The sequence below is a fragment of the Leptonychotes weddellii genome, chromosome 4 (assembly GCF_054177405.1).
Source record: "Leptonychotes weddellii isolate Sample4059 chromosome 4, ASM5417740v2, whole genome shotgun sequence".
In the NCBI taxonomy this organism is placed as follows: Eukaryota; Metazoa; Chordata; class Mammalia; order Carnivora; family Phocidae; genus Leptonychotes; species Leptonychotes weddellii.
The window spans coordinates 45890152-45906531 of record NC_138372.1 but is presented as its reverse complement, the minus strand read 5'-3'; the positions used below and the strand labels follow the sequence as shown (position 1 = coordinate 45906531).

At 41.5% G+C, this 16380-nt stretch overlaps 1 long non-coding RNA gene across 3 annotated transcripts in view; it reads left to right on the top strand.

The window, feature by feature from the left end:
- The first annotated feature begins 2351 nt into the window (after positions 1 to 2351).
- The window catches only part of LOC145721045 (uncharacterized), a 75954-nt gene continuing 61925 nt past the window's right edge, over positions 2352 to 16380 (top strand). For 2 of the 3 annotated variants that reach the window (XR_014144515.1, XR_014144514.1), the window contains exon 1: positions 2352 to 2464. This is a non-coding gene — a long non-coding RNA (uncharacterized LOC145721045). Of the gene's footprint in view, positions 2465 to 15598; positions 15650 to 16380 lie in introns of all 3 variants that reach the window. The other variant, XR_014144516.1, reaches the window with a different exon arrangement.

The following is a 16380-nucleotide window of genomic DNA, read 5'->3' as shown; positions in this document are numbered from 1 at the left end:
GGGGCTTACGTTTAACGAGCATAGGTTGGAGGAAGGGCTTGATGTCTTTTCTCCTCCAAATCCAAATTCCTGTCCTGAGTCTGGCCCGCCGCCCTTGCTCGGTCATGGAGATCCCTACCTCCCGCTCTTTCCCGCCGCGCCCGCTGGGACCGCCGCCCCCTTTCCCCGCGGTGGTCGGTCCCCACCCCCACCCCCACCCCCACCCCCAGCCCCACCCCCAGCCCCAGCCCCACCCCCACCCGCTTCGTGCCGAAGCGGGGCATCTACGCCGCGTGCCTTCCGATTCCTGCAGGTGGAGCCAGAGCCCGGCTGCGCGGCGGACGCTGCTTGCCGGGCAGCCCCGGCCGAGGCTCGCGGGCTCCCTCTCCCCTTCTCTCTTGTGCGGTCTCCCTCAACATCCAAACCAACCGAGTGCGTCTGAGGTGAAGTCGTGCCAGACTTGGAGACGGCTGCCAGCTCCCTCTCAAGTCTTGGCTTCACAAAGGAAAGCAAATTACAAAAATGGAAATTTTCAAACTAGCGTTCAGTGGTATTCAAATCGACGTTTGGGTAGCACGCAGGCACAGACCGCTTTCGTGCTATTTTGTGATTAAAATGATACCGAAAATACCTCCTTGCTTTGGTTTTCATCTGCTAAAGCGACTCGTGTCTTTCCCTCTTCGAATCTCCCCTCTGTGTGGGGAGCGGCCGACCCCTGACCGCTCGAGAATCGCTAACATTTGGACCAGCGTCTGCTGAAATCTTGCCCCTGCTGACTTTGCTAAAGAGCTGAACTTTTAAAATGCCTGCGCTTTTCAGCCTGGAGAGATACAAATGAAGTTTCTAGGTACTTCGCCGGGAAGTTCTGGGTTTGGTGGCACGAGCCACGAGCTCTGTGGTAGTGCCCAAGTCGTCTCTCCGCGTCGTCGGGACGCAAGGAGCAAACCGGAACGTGGGATCGAGGGCTCTGTCTCATCCTTTTTTAACAGATACTTTCAAAGTGGCCGTTGAGCTGGGTCTCGAATGGTTTCACTTACTGTGTATTTTTTGCAGTCGCCAGACAGGCCGTGTCCCAAGTGGGTTGGTGAGAAAGGCGCTTCCCCACCCCCACCCCCCCACCGGATCGTACCATTTCTTTCCTTGGAAGCTTTGCCCGGCTCCTTACACAGCTGTGTTTGCAGTGCCTGGAGACAGGTGGGGGAGCAGCCTCCAGCTGAAGCTGCCGGCTCCCTCTCTAAGGCCTGTCTGAACAGCTATTAAAAAAAAAAAGTAAAGATCACACATGCACACACACACATACTTTATTTATTTTTTTCGGTGGCGGTCACTCACTATGCCTGACTGCCGTCCAAAGGCAGCTGTCCCGGTTTGCCCGGCGAAGCGTCAGAAACGTTCTATTATCTGTATTCTTCAGGCCACATTGGTGTTGCCTTGGGCCACGGCCGTGTCTTTCTAGGTAGAGTAAAAGCTGGGTCCTGTGGCCGTGGCCAAGCTCTTGGACTGATTATGATTGTGGGAGAGAGGACCACCCATCTCCACAGGTCAACCTCAAACTCTCATGAACACCGGGCAATGTTCAGGCGGTAGTCACATGAAGAGGTTTTGTTGATTTGGGTCTATACAAATTAGAATTCTCTGTCTGGGTCAAGCGATAGCAGATAAATCAGACTAGACAGGTAGCGTTTTTCAGACTTCAGAATGGAAGGATGACTTCCAGTTTGGATCAGACACCCTGAGGGCTCTAGTCCTGAGTACCCAGTGTTCTTTGGGACCCTCATGCCTTGGCTTGTGCTGTTGTATCTCCCCTATCCTCTTCTTTGCTTAGCAAACTCCTGTTTGTCCTTTAAGACTTGTCTTAAATGCAACCTCTCTGAAGTCCTTCATAGCCATGCCCATGGCTATGGTCCCCCACAGCCCCGTAAAATTAATAATCCTGTCATCTGTTAAATATAACTCTATTGGGCGCCTGGGTGGCTCAGTTGGTTAAGCGACTGCCTTCGGCTCAGGTCATGATCCTGGAGTCCCAGGATCGAGTCCCGCATCGGGCTCCCTGCTCGGCAGGGAGTCTGCTTCTCCCTCTGACCCTCCTCCCTCTCAGGCTCTCTGTCTCTCAAGTAAATAAATAAAATCTTAAAAAAATATATAACTCTACTGTTTGAGCTATATAACATACTGCACTGTATTAGACTTTTTTTTTTTTTTTTTTTTGCCTCTTTCTCTCCTGACAATATACTCTTTGCAAAGGCAGGGAACACATCGTTTTTACCTCATACCCCTCATACTAAAAATGCTTAGGAAAATCTGTTGAATGAATAAAGAAACATGCTTGGTTTTTAAATATATTCAAAGGAGCAATTTTTTTTTTTCAGGTTCTCCTAGTTCAACAGCCAGACATCTTTGACCGTGTCTGTAGAGCTGAGAGTAAACATCTTAAGTTTATGTTAAAGTCTGATTTTCCCATCTGAGAGACATTCTCCTGCTTATGGTAAGAAAAGTTTGATGTGCATGTAGGTGGAAAATTTCTGTATCCCCACCATCTGATTAATGCATCTGTTCCTACACAATCCAAGGAGAGCAGAATATCACTGCAGACATGGGAGTCTGTGGGAGTGATATAGTTCTCCTATCACTTTGGGGTACTCTTACGAGTTACGCTAACAGGTTGCTATTTATTAGACTTTATTCATTAAGTTGCTGAAGCCACAAACCTGGACGTGTGCTTGGAAGCTTCCTTTCCCTCAGGTCCCATGTCCAGTTATCACCAAGTTATGTCACTTCTTCTCCAAAATATTGCTTATATTTGTTCATTGTTCTTCACCTCTGCCATTGTCCCATTCTAAGCCACTATCACTTCCCATCTGGACAATAGTCAAAGTCTTCTAGTTCGTCTTTCTGCTTCTTGTCTTGCCTGCCTCCCATCATGTCAACCCGTAGCCTACCACCTTTGAGTGGCTGCATAATCCTTACATAGTCTTAGCATAATTCTTCACATGACAAAGTTAATCTGGCTCTCCCCTATCTTTTTAGCTTCTTTCTCGCTGAATACACTAGCCTTCAGATCCTTGAACTTGCCCAAGTCTTGCCTACTTCAAGTCTTATCTGTGTGCTTACTTCTCCTGGGAATACTCATCCACTCCCTTGGATTACTTCTCATCTTTCAGAAATTGATTTCAATGGCACTTTCTTGGAGATGTGTTCCCTGCTTCTCTTCCCCACTCCATCTCTCCTGGATAAATCAGATCCCCATTTTTGTTCCTCCTGATGCTCTACTTTTTCTTTATGTTAGCTATCACATGTTTACAGTGATAAAAGTTATTGATGTTTTTATTCAATTTATGCCTGTCTTCCCATCCACAGTAGATCATGTGAAGGCAGGGACCATCTCTCTTTATTCAGAAGAGTGTACCTGTGTACCAGTACCTAACACATAGTAGGGAGTCAAGAAATACTCTGGGTAGTGCTGCAATGAGAAACGCTAGCAGGTCATGTGTAACAGGCCTGGGACATGAAAATAGTTTCATGCAAAAAAAAAAAATCTGAAATGAGACTCAAAGATGTTTATGCACATGGAGCAAGCAAAAGGAAGACTTGAGTTATGATATGATATCCCACGGCCTTTCTCCACTGCTGTTTGAAAAATAAGAAGAGAACAAGAACAAAAATATTTGTTTTACAGCTCTACCAAGAGTCAGCCCTCCCCTACTCTCCCCCTTGCATCAAGTACATCCTGTACTTTTGGCAACATGTTGACTGGATATTTAAAAGCTGTGAACTGTTCTGAAAATTTCACATACTGGGTTATGGGCCATGTGTGTTTGATCAAAATTCAATTACTACACTGTACCATACTTGGAAACCTATCATCCCAAGTTATGAAGTATGACGAAATAGGCGAACCTAATTGGTTCAGTATGGGAACAGTATCAACCAACCTTGTTATGATAAATAGCTTCCTGTGTTAAAGGTTCTCTAGAGCTTATAAGTATCTTGGCTCACCTCCTTCAGTGGAATAAGAATATTGCTCCCAGGGACCCCCTAGATCACCGTCCCTCCAATGCAACAGCAGTTCAGAGTTTTCTTCAACTTACTGCCCCGGAAAAGAAAAATGCTGTGCAATTCTTCCCCTTCCTTTTCATTTCTTCATTTAGAATTTGAGTACCTGGGAATTTCTTTAGCTTTATTTTTCTTTAGAAAAGCAATTTAAAAATTATAAAGCATTCCACATACAGAAAAATAGACGAGGGGCACCTGGGTGGCTCAGATGGTTAAGCGTCTGCCTTCGGCTCAGGTCATGATCTCAGGGTCCTGGGATCGAGTCCCGCATCGGGCTCCCTGCTCCTTGGGAGCCTGCTTCTCGCTCTGCCTCTCTCTCTCTCTCATGAATAAATAAATAAAATCTTAAAAAAAAAATAGACGAAACATCAGACATCCTTATACCCACCACTCAGAATTAACAGTAATTTTTCCTATTTCCAGCAGATCTTTTGTCTGATGTTTCTTATGTGTGCTTTCTTTTCTTTTTGGGATCAAAGGTAGACTACCATGAATTAAAGTACAATATTGATGAGGTTTATCAATTAAGTGCTGACATACTTTAATACACTTGAATCAGGAGGATGTACATCTCATTACAGAGAAGTACCTGCAAGTTGTAAGTCTTTTCAGGTGTTGAAATGGATTCAGTAAGGATTCCTCGTCTGTATTGTAGATGAGATCATGAGGATCCAAAGACGAGGAAGGTTTTTGGAAGTGTGGGGAGAGAGATCAAGAAATTGTCTTAACAGTTTAGAAAAGATAAAAAAAATGGGAAAATATTTCCATGCTTTGTGGTCATCATGGGCGTATGTACTCAATTTTTCTTTAGCACTGACATTTTGGATTAGTTGGAAGTATTTCCTTCTGGTGTTCTAAGTAAAAGGCAAAACAACTGGGTGATAGGCATCTTAACTTCTGAAAGACAATCCATAGCATTGGCTTTTTCCTCAGAAGACAGCTTTAAGGCCAAAAAATTTGCATACATTTACCCTTAATTCAAGTCAATCACTTGTGGTTGCTTTCTCAAGTTTGCTCTCATTCACCATTTCTATGAGACCATCCTCCTTAACCTCTTCACAAAAAACCGGAATGCTAAATCTGCATTTCTCCCTCGGAAAAAAAAATTGTGCTCCATAAAAAGTTGTTTCAGTAAAAAAAAAAAAAATTAGTTTGTCTTTGACAATAATTCATCAATCATGAGTGCTGCAGTACATGACCAAAGCCCAGAGAAGGATCCCTGGTGAGGGTAAATATGCATGCCCACACAAAGGGAAAGTGAATATACTTTGTGTGGCTGAGCAGTTTGAAATCACAACGCTGCCAAGATTAGATTAGAGATGTTCTTGTTCTCTGCAGTCCCATTAGGTTTACTTTAGAAATTGCAATTAGCTTAAAAGTTGTGATTTCTAAAATGACCCACTCGCCTTTCTCGTTTTCCCCTATCAGGTAGATGCGAGTATCGTAATCCTTACGTAATTTTTAAATAGAACTTCCAGCAAGAAGTGCTCCCTGAGAGCTGTAAACTTCAAGAAGTAGAATGTCACTGTAGGCACTTATGCTAATAAGGGCCTACATAATTTTTTTCACTTAACAAATGTCTGATTTTGGCAATCAGCTTTTTTTTTTTTGTATTGAATCTCGCTTGATTGAATAGTACAGGATTTGCCAGAATATTACTACAGTCTGTACAGTAATTAAGGAAATAGTTCTTGTCACTCTAATAGAGACCAGGCTCTGCCTGCCTGTAATAAAGTTAAATGATAAAGAATAAATAAAGGGAAAAATAAAGGGATGTCATTTGCTAGCATGTGGTTATTTCAGATGAACAGTAGGTATCACGCAGTGGAGTATTTTATAGGAAGTGTTGAAGAAGTTAACAAAAGGATATCAAATTTTCCAATTTAATGAAATAATCATTTTAGTAAAAGAAACTCTTCAATTTCTCTGTTTTGGAAAAGTTGATTTGAATTATTTTAAAACACAGCTTCACCAAATACAGGTGAAACCCTACTACAGTAAACATCAGTTTTAAGACAACAATTTTCTCAGTAATCACAATGTACACTTTACTATAGTAAAAATAGCTCCAAGCTTTGGAAAAGGCCACATTACATAGTTTGAAATAATGCTGACAGAAATAAAATTTCCCTTTTGGATTCATTGTGCCAAAGTGGGGCATCCCGGCTTCTCCCCTCATTGTCTCTGATTCTTTCCTGCCTCTCTGTATTTATCTAATTCGGCTACTATATGTCTTGTTGTTTCCAATACGGCTAAACAGAGCCTAAAGGCACTGGCAAATCTCTGAGTAAACCTCACCTGGAAGCCATGAAATAGAAAAATACAGTTTGGTATTTTTAGAAGGAATTGAAGCGAAGGAGTAGTGCTCTGCAAAGGAAAGAGGCAGCACCATATCAGCCATTGTCTTAAAAATTGCTGTGTTCTGTACTTTGGAAGGTCTGGCGCGGGGGTCAGCAAACTTTTTCTATAAAGGGCTGGTGTTTTGTGCCAGTCACAGCCTATCAATAACCAATGTTGTGGTTGTACCGGTCCTTGTGTGTGTGTGTGTGTGTTTAAGATTTTATTTATTTATTTGACACAGAGAGAGAGAGAGCACAAGCAGGGGGTGTGGGAGAGGGAGAAGCAGGCTCCCTGCTGAGCAGGGAGCCCAATGCAGGGCTGGGTCCCAGGACCCTGGGATCATGACCCGAGCCAAAGGCAGACACTTAACCGACTGAGCCACCCAGGTGCGCCAGCCCTTGTGGTTCTTATTAAAATTGCAAGATGCCCTTTGGCAACAACCATCAGGAAGCCTTGAAAAAAATAAAGACTTATTACTCACAAGACCTAGACATTACATAGCGTACCTGAGGCCACACAGCGAGGTCCTGGGTGGGAGAGAAAGAGAGCCCATGGCTCTGGGGTTCTGTTTTAATTGAGGTCAAGAGTGGTAGCCTAGGGTTTTGTGAGCTCACTCTTTATTGATTAATTAATTAATTAATTTTTTATTGAGGTAAAATTGGTATATGACATTATATTAGTTTTAGTTATGTGCACAACATAATTCGAGATTTGTATACACTACGGAGTTATCACTACAATACGTCTAGTTACCATCTATTACCATATAACTGATCCTCTTCAACCACTTCATTTACCACACAACCCTCTGTCCCGCTGATAGCCACAGCATATTCTCTGTATCTCTGAGTTTCGTTTTGCTTATTTATTTGTTTTGTTTTTTAGATTCCATATATAAGGAAAATCATACTGTATTTGTCTTTATCTGACTTATTTCACTTAGGATAATGTCCTTAAGGTCCATCCATATTGTTGCAAATGGCAAGATCTCACTCTTTTTAATGGCTGAGTAATAGATATAGATATAGATATAGATATAGATATAGATATAGATAGATCTATAGGTATATATCTATCTCACATCTTCTTTACCCACTTATCCACTGATGGACACTTAGGTTTTTCTATACTCTGACTATTATAAATAATGCTGCAATGAACATAGTAGTGCATGTTATCTTTTAAAATTAGTGTTTTCATTTTCTTCAGATAGTACCCAGAAGTCAAATACCTGGATCATATGGTAATTCTATTTTTAAGTTTTTGAAGAGATTCTATACTGTTTTTCATATTGGCTTCACCAATTCACATTCCCACCAACTGTGTATGAGGGTTCCCTTTTTCGGCAACCTCTCCAACACTTGTTATTTCTTGTCTTTTCTATACTAGCCATCCTGACAGGTATAAGGTGATATCTTACTGTGGTTTTGAGTTGCATTTCCCTGATGATTGGTGGTATTTTCATGTGCCTGTTGGCTATCTGTATGTCTTTGGAAAAATGTCTATTCAGATCCTCTGCCCATTTTTAAAAAAGATTTATATATTTATTTGAGAGCGAGAGAGGGAGAGAGAGAGAGAGAGTGAGAGTGGGCACATGGGGGGAGGGGCAGAGGGAGAGAATCTCAAGTAGACCCCCTGCTGAGCGCAGAGCCAAAGGTGGGGCTTCAGGGGCTCAATCTCACAACCCTGAGATCATGACCTGAGCCGACATCAAGACCAGACTTTTAACCCACCGGGCCACCCCGGCACCCCTTCTGCCCATTTTTTAATTGGACTGTGTCATGAAATATTGTTATTCTTTTCATTTTTTCCAACTCTTTAAAAATGTAAAAACTATTGTTAGTTCACAGGCCATACAAAATCAGGTGGCAGGCCAGATTTGGCTCATACGCTGTAGTTTGCTGGCTTCTGACCTAGCTGATCATATATTGTTTTCATTTAACAAATGTCTGTTAAGCACCTACTTTGACCAGAATGCTTTCAAGGCATTATGAGAAGTATTAAAATATAGAACACATTCAACAAATATTCAACATGTATCTGTTGAGCTCTGTTATGTCCCAGGGACAGTGCTGAGGCTGGAGATCTGATGGAGAGCAACACAGCCCGTGCTCTGCTCTCACGAGTTTTCTTTATAAAGAAGCATGAGAAGTACCACAGCGGGGGAGTCAAAGGAATTTTGGTAGCACATGACAGATATAACCTGACCTTGAATAGCTTTTGGTTTTTTTTTTTATGGTACTTTGTACTTGATCTTCCTGTTTCTAATCCTTCCCCTATAATTCACTAGCTGATTCTTCTTCTTCCTTTTTTTTTAAAAAAAGATTTCATTTATTTATTTGAGAGAGAGTGAGAGAAAGCATGAGCAGGAGGGAGGGGCAGTGGGAGAGGGAGAAGCAGACTTCCCTCGGAGCAGGGAGCCCGATACGGGGCTTCATCCTGAGACCCTGGGATCATGACCTGAGCAGAAGGCAGACACTTAACTGACGGAGCCACCCAGGCATCCCTCTGATTATTCTTCTTAAAAGAGAATATGGTGATGATACTTCCCTGCAGGCAAGAAAAGTAAAACTATGTGTAGGACAAATTTCTGTTCCAGCGAGGACAAATTGTGGGCGTGGTCCAATTCATCTGCCACCGGGTGGCTATCTGCTCTCCCCAGAGGGTGGCATCAGATAGGGAGCTAAGCTGGGGTCTCTGCTGTGGGAAAAGTGAGCACTCCGCAGTGGTGCCATCCAGCTCCAACCCAGTGAGGAGAGAAATCTTACTCTGTTGTTGAACCCATAAATAACAACCATCTCTGCCATTGTGGTCCCTTGCTTTATTTGTGAGCACATTGAGCAAGCTCTGGCCTTCATTGCTAGGAAAGATGCTGACTGATATTCACAGATCAGATCATCTTCTCTTCTGTTACTGAGAGCCTCCACTGCAGTGGGTGTCCTCCAATGAGCATTCACCCAGGACACAAATATTCACACACTCTGGGGCCATTCTGTGAGGTCCAACCTCACAACTCTCTCCCATTCATCCTTGTTACCAGCCCTTTAATCTTGTTCCTTCCAAGTCTGTGACCATCTAGCTAAACCATTCAGCACTACCCACAAATTTCTGTAGATCTGTACCTCTTCTGTTTCCTTCCAGGAAGGGGACAGTCCATATGTACTGCTTAAGGTTCTGCCTACTGAAAGAAGTACCTTTCCCTAGTGTCCTTCAGGAGCCACCTTTAAGTAGGGCATACTGTTCCTGCAGTCTGCTTTTAACCAGTGCATATTCCTGCAGAGTTTGTTTCTTTTCCTTTTTTTTTTTGCTCCTTCGGGTCACTTTTCATAAACAAATCCCTACAAAGCTATTAAAATAAGTTAAAGAGGGGCACCTGGTGGCTCAGTCCATTGAGCAGCCGACTCTTAATTTCAGCTCAGGTCACGATCTTGGGGTCTTGGGATGGAGTCCCTCGTCGGGCTTCACGCTTGGCAGGGAGTCTGCTTAAGGATTCTCTCTCTCCCTCTCCCTCTGCCCCTCCCCCTGCTCGCTCTCTCTTGCTCTCAAATAAATGAATAAATCTTTAAAAAATAAGATAAGATGAGCTATAGAAGGATGAGGCAGTGCCACCGAAGCAGGGGCACTGGGAAGGTAAATGACGTGCCTGGGCAGCTTACCACTGCCTTTACCACGTGTTTTAGGACGAGTGCATATTTAACACTTCCACTTGATTTTGGAGTGTTGCTGTGGATACCCAATTTATAGATTGATGTATTAGATGATACACAGTTGTAATGGGCAGCTCAGGTCACATGATCTCTTGGTTGTCCCAAGGCTAAGCAAGCAGTCTTTACCAGCCAGGAGATGTTTCTTCAAAAGAGACTATGTGTTTGTGGAAGAGTGTAGGGCTTTGCTCCAAACCCTAGGGGCTTGTATCTTGATTCTTCTATCAGAGCTGTCTGTCCCGTATCCTCATCAGTCATACACACCTAGAGCACCATGATTCTGCTAGATCATATGTCCAAGCTGCTTGCTCTGCATCCTGGACCAGCTGGAGAATTGTTGCTTGCTCTGGGACCTAATCAAAGTTGACAGTCCTTAGGTGTTACTTGGTAAATGTGTCCAGCAGTTTATCCCGGTGTGGTTTGAATTGCCTCCAAAACCCTAAGAGACCTTCTAAGCATCTCTGTGTTGAGGTGGCAGAGCCCTGGGTTTTTATGAGGTTTATCTCAGACTCTTTCATGCACATGTGTTTTATCAAGGAGTCTAGAACTACAGCTGCTTCTTATTTTCTATGTCTTAAGGATAAGGCTATCATCCACGTACTGAACTACAATGATATCCTGTGGGATGGGGAGGTTATCAATGTCCTGTTGACTACATTTTCACAGAGAGTCAGAGTTGTTGTAGCCAGGAAGTAAAACAGGACAGGCGAATTACTTTCTTGACAGATGATAGCAAACTCTTCTGGTAGCCTCTGCTTATTGGTGTAAAGAACGAAGTATTTATCAGATTGATAACTGCATACCAAGTGCCAGGGTCTGGGCTGATGTGTTCTAGTAAACAGACCATATCTGAAAAAGCAATTGCAATTGCAATGCTGTTTACATGACGAAATTTAAGAGAATTCATTGCCATTCTCCAAAATGTCTTCTGCCTTGGTCATAGTGGTGAATTGAATGGGGTTTTATTAAAAGTCACCACCCCAGCATCTTTCAAATCTTATTTTTTTTTTAAAGATTTTATTTATTTATTCATGAGAGACCGAGAGAGAGAGAGAGAGAGGCAGAGGGAGAAGCAGGCTCCCAAGGAGCAGAGAGCCCGATGCGGGACTCGATCCCAGGACCCCGGGATCATGACCTGAGCCAAAGGCAGACGCTTAACCATCTGAGCCACCCAGGCGCCCCCAATCTTATTTTTTTTAACAGCTTAGTGAATTACTTTAAAGTGAACATCCGTGTAACCAACACATGAGTCAAGAAACAGAACTTTTGGGCGCCTGGGTGGCTCAGTCGTTAAGCGACTGCCTTCGGCTCAGGTCATGGTCCCGGGGTCCTGGGATCGAGTCCCGCATCGGGCTCCCTGCTCTGCGGGGAGCCTGCTTCTCCCTCTCCCACTCCCCCTGCTTGTGTTCCCTCTCTCGCTGTGTCTCTCTGTCAAATAAATAAATAAAATCTTTAAAAAAAAAAAAAAGAAACAGAACTTTTGCCAGTCACTCTAGAAGCTTCTACGTGTACCTCATGCCAATCACAGCCTTCTCCCTTCAAAAGTAACAACTATTCTGACTTCTATGTAGCGATCACTTCCTTGCCTTTTTATGCTTTTATCACCTGAATGTGCATCCTTAAATATTATGGTTTAATCACACCCATTTTATACAATTTATCCCAGCCTATTTGAAACTGAAGAGTTCCCAAAGTCTGGATTTTTTTTTTTTTTAAATTGTGTATTCATGGGGCAATTCTACGTGCTTCTTCCCCCTTTGTATTTACTGCAAATTGGCACCTGGATCCAGAGGCCTGGACTCAGGTTCAATCCCTTTGGCAATACTATAGGTGATATTGTGTTTTTTCATTAGAAGATGCGTGTCTGTCCAATTTTTTACTCTATTTATGATTTCAACAGCTGGTGAAGCTCAAGGCCGAGGCCCATTTATTTATTCGAGGTTTCAAAATTGTGATATTCTGTCATTTTGTTTTCGTATTAGCTGAAGTAATTTTATTATTTTTTGAAAAGATTTATTTATTTGAGAGAAAGCGCATGTGCACGCGCAGACACAGATATACACATGCATGCACACGCATGGAGTGGGGGAGGGGCAGAGGGAGAGGGAGAGAGAGAATCTCAAGCAGACTCCCCACTGAGAGAGAAGGCTGACTCGGGGCTCCATCTCACCGCCTTGAGATCATGACCTGAGCTGAAATCAAGAGTCCGACACTTAACTGACTCAGCCACCCAGGCGCCCCTGAAGTAATTTTATAAAGGGAAACTTCCTCCTATCTATTAAGCTAGTTTATGTAAAATAGGCAAGATAAATGCTTGATTCTTTCCTTTCATTTATCCAGTTCTCAAGGAAGTCAACTGAGTTCCTTTTTATCCTCAGAATGTGACCAATTGGTTGTTTTTTCTCTTACTATAAAACTTATGGATTTAAACATATTTGATGAGTTTTAATCTATTGCAATTTTTTTGAAGCTGAAATTGTATCATTTTTGGCCAATAGGAGCTTCTTCAAGTCAGCTCCTGGATCTTTTAGACATGACCCCGGTCTTTGATAGCTTCCTTGCTATCTGCTATGTCAAGATGTTCCAGGCATGTCTTGTACATCTTTACCTAGACCTGGATCCAGTCATTTCTCTGAAAATCCCTGTTTTATTTTAACGAGGAATGATATTTCAAAACCACAACATGGGCCCTTGGGATACCTGTGATTACTGGGTTGGTCACGGGTTTTTATTCATACTAACATTTCCCATTTAAATTCCGGCTCCGGGGCGCCTGGGTGGCTCAGTCATTAAGCATCTGCCTTCGGCTCAGGTCATGATCCCAGGGTCCTGGGATCGAGCCCCGCATCTGGCTCCCTGCTCCGCGGGAAGCCTGCTTCTCCCTCTTCTACTCCCCCTGCTTGTGTTCCCTCTCTCGCTGTGTCTCTCTCTGTCGGGTAAATAAATAAAATCTTTAAAAAAAAAAAAATTCAGGCTCCAAGATTTTTTATTTAACCTTTTCTATATTACATCTGTATCCCTTTCTTCTACACTGAGGATCTGGTTTGCAAGGACATGATAGAATTAGAATATTCCATACTTTTTCATTTGTTTTGTCGTGCATTACACTTAGAATAGTCTCAGGTTAGCGATGCTAATACTACTACTATCAATTATGATTATTGAAAAATAATTTAAAAATATTTTTATTTTACATATATCCCCATTTCCTTCTCCCCCATTTTTAATGGTTTTACTATGTCAATTGTCAAATTATGCAGCTTTTATATACTATCACCTCTCCTTTTTAATCCTTATTTAGTCTTTGCTATTCAATTAAATATATATTTAATACCCACCATCAGTCTTTATGTTGATGATTGTCCAGTCATTTGGTTGTCTGAAGCTCATTGGCTTAAGACAGTACTATCCCATAGAATTTTCTGAGGTGATAGAAATGTTCTATATCTGCCCTATTCAGCATGGTAGCCACCAGCTGCATGTAGGTCTTGAGCACTTAAAATTTAGCTAGTTTGATTAAAGAATTGAATTTTTAACTTTACTTCATTTAACTCATTAAAATTAAAATTTAAATAGCAACACGTGCCTAGTGGCTACCATACTGGTCAGTCAGCTCTAGTAGATCTCTTAGGAAGGACTCATGGGAATAGTATTCTTTGAGTTCTTGCATGTTGATAATAATTTGTCTGCACCTTTTATATTTGTAGATCAGTTTTACTGTATATATAATCCCTGGCTCACATTTTCTCCCTTCAAGCAATTTAAGTATGTTGTTTTATTTTCTCCTGACATAAAATGTTGCTGTTGAAAAATCCAGTGATAATACTTTTTTTTTCATTGTATGTCATGTGTGCCTTTTTACCTAGAAGCCTGAAATATTTTTTTCCTTAAAGCTCAGGAATTTTACTAGAATATGTCTTAGTGTTTGTGTAGATACTTCATCATAATTAACCACCAATGATAATTTCATTAATTGTGAATGCCGCTGCATGCCGTGGATTACCTAACATCCCGTTTTCCATTGGTGAAAGTTCTGCACTCTTCTCCAGAGCCAGGATATCACCAAACCCTCAAATTCAATCTTTGAAGGTCTATTTCCTGGGACCAATGCTGGTACCAATTTCTGTATCAGGAGACAGAAACCATTCTAATAAGTAGAACAGAGTGAATTTGTTATAAAAGAGAGACATTAACTTTATAAATGGCGTGACCACCTTACATATCTTTTCTCAAGCATACAGTGTGCTCTTTCAATATACAATTTCAAATACTTTTGTTTTTTTTTCAAGAAAGATTCCAGTATTTGGTCTATTCCCCTGCTTTGGGTATGTTTCTTCAGGGACTCCTATTATCCATATATTGGATTTTCTTTGCCTATCTTCAGTATTTATCCCTTTCTCTTGAATTCTTTTTTGTTTTTTCTCATTTATTTTTGAATTAACAATTTTCCTTCCTTTTACCTTCCATGTTTTAAAGGCTTCACTTGTGTTTATTTACCCTTACTTTTCTCCTACAGTAATCTTTATTTAAAAAAATTTTTTTTTGCCTTTTATTGGTAATTCTTCCTTGACTTCTGTCACATCACTTCTGAGTTTTCCTGATTCTGAATTATGCTCTTTTCCCCTATATTGTATTATTTTCTTAATATCTTTTAGCTCATTTTGAAATAGTATATTACAGTTTTGATTTGTTTTTGAGCACAGCTTTTGAGTGTGTTTTCTTTGCTTGTAGGGATATCATTCTGCTCCTTTTCTTTTTTTTTCAAATAGTAACATTTTATGGGACTTGATTTTGACACATTTTTGTGTTACTCATTTTAATATAAATTTGGTTATTATTGCACTTTTAGAGGAGGCTTGTTTCAGATAGATCTTCGAACTTTACACAGTGTCCTCTTCTGTTGTTTTCATGTAATGTCTAAAAATGTGGTGGTTTGGTTTCTGAGATTTTTCTGGCTCTTTTCCCCCCTCCCACACTTTGATCTAGACCTTCCTTTACATTTATTTCTGTTGCTCCTATTCTACTCAGATGTAAGGCTACTGGCAGCAGTTTCTCCTGGGGAGGTTTGTCAGGAGTTCAAGGGGATTTGACAACTCCAGCCCGTTTTAGGCCTTGCTCCTGGTCCCTTACACTCACCCACTAGTGGAGTTTCTGCTCCTTTCTCAAACTGACCAGCTGTACTTTTTGTCAGTTTCTGTTGCCTTTTTGAAGGGGTTTCTATCCATCACTCACATTGTTGCATTTCTCTAATTTCTCCAACCCAAATGACGATAACACGTAGTTCATGTTACTGTCTCCCCCACCCGCATTTGTATTTTGGGGTTTGTTGGATATCTTATCATCTAGTTTTGCTGTAAATATTGGTTACATATAAATTTTTCTGTATATTTTTATGTGGGAATTCAAAAAGATTCTAAACTATGCTGCCCCCTGCTACCACCATCTTCCTCTTTCAAGTTTTTTTTTTCCCTTCCTGAATTACCAGAAATTGAGTTGTTGTTGTTGTTGTTGTTGTTTTTCAGGGATAGCAGAGGGATTGCAATTCAAGAAATGCAAACTGTAGTGAGCTACAGGTGAGACCCTCAAGTCTTTGATGGTGGTATTAATGTGTAATTCCCTCAGGGATGTGATACTGTTTTTGATTCGCTATTTGGTTCACTTCATTAGTCCCTTCCCTTCATGACAAGAGAATGAATGTGGATAATCTCCTACTTGATGAAATGTTATTACAACTTTGTCTTCTGGAATGGGAAAATAACCACAGAATGGGTTCATGGACTTTCTTGGCCCATTGCAAGATGGATTCTGGCCAAAACTGCATGTATTATTTGACCCTCCTAAGCTCTTACTCTTACTAGTGGGTCATGTTTGTCTTTTGTATCCCTAAGGATTAATGCTAAGAACCAGTGTCCAGTTAAACCCTAAAGAATGGGTATTTCCCTTTCCCAATAGACAGTTACTCTGGCAAGTGGCTTAAGTTTATTTAAGGAGACAAAGAAGAAGTTTACGTGCTTGAGACAATGCCACAGGATCCTTGCTCAGGGGTACCTGGCTTCTATATTCAATAAGCTCAAACTGTGAACTGGATCCATTTCTGGGAATTGGGTGAGGTAATCTGACTTTTCACTGAGGCAACTCAAACCCAGTGCTCAAATATCCCAGATTTTTTTTTCTTGACTTTTTTGTTCCCCTTTGGTTCAATCCTAGGAATCCGGCCATAAATAATCTCATTCTTGAAGGTCAGATCTTTTATTTTTTTTTATTATGTTATGTTAGTCACCATACAATACATCATTAGTTTTTG